Genomic DNA, 863 nt, shown 5'->3' with positions numbered 1-863 from the left:
AGGGAAAAGAACCAAGGTTCATGAACTCATCGATTTAATTGAGTTTTTACCTGTCAATTTGGATTTTTATCCCTAATAATAATAATAATAATAATAATAATAATAATAATAATAATAATAATAATAATAATATTATTATTATTATTATGTATATATGCAAATGCGCACACGCACGCACGCATACACACACACATATACACATACACGCAACATATGTATACAGATACATATATATTTACTAGTCTAAAGGGCACTAAGTTTAAGTATTTTCCTTAATGAAGGAATATATTTATCCAGAATATTTTTGCTCAGTATATCGATACCCGATCTGGAAATGACAGATAAGACGGCGAGTTGGGTTATTGAAGAAGTTTGGTTTGTGGTCCTTTAAGACAAAACGTGGTTGCTTTGGAGATAAAGGCTCAGTCTTCATTTGTAAATTATATTTTTCCATAATTCCCTGAACCTCCAGACTGGCCTCTCAGACACTGTTTTTACTCGTAGTATTGTATTTCTGTCAGTTCAGTACAGTGTCTGCCAACACTACACAACTGCCGTGATGACTCTGGTAGGTCTCGAGGCTGTAACATCTCGGGTCTCACAAAAGCCTGCCCCAAGGTCAAATCAATCAGAAGGCGACACTTCTGGCCGACACTTCTGACCATCCACTCGTATACTGTTCTTTTACATCTCAGGATTGGGATTTCTTTTGAATATTCGGCCCCTTAACACCAGCCCCTTCTAGTTTTCCGACTCTCTTTTGTCATTCGTTACCTTCTTACTGTCCTTCTTTCGGATAAGAGATAATTAGATCCTTCTTTAAAGAGATAATTAAAGTATAGTTTGCTTTTGAAATACCTGAG

General features: G+C 35.8%; 1 protein-coding gene across 1 annotated transcript in view; it reads right to left on the bottom strand.

The window, feature by feature from the left end:
- The window catches only part of LOC106878360 (protein bark beetle), a 56,395-nt gene that overhangs the window by 23,414 nt on the left and 32,118 nt on the right, over positions 1 to 863 (bottom strand). The gene's annotated exons all lie outside the window — the stretch shown is intronic.

This window comes from Octopus bimaculoides, chromosome 19 (genome assembly GCF_001194135.2).
Source record: "Octopus bimaculoides isolate UCB-OBI-ISO-001 chromosome 19, ASM119413v2, whole genome shotgun sequence".
Classification (NCBI taxonomy): Eukaryota; Metazoa; Mollusca; class Cephalopoda; order Octopoda; family Octopodidae; genus Octopus; species Octopus bimaculoides.
Note: the sequence above shows the minus strand (reverse complement) of the source record. Positions and strands in the feature narration are given on the sequence as shown.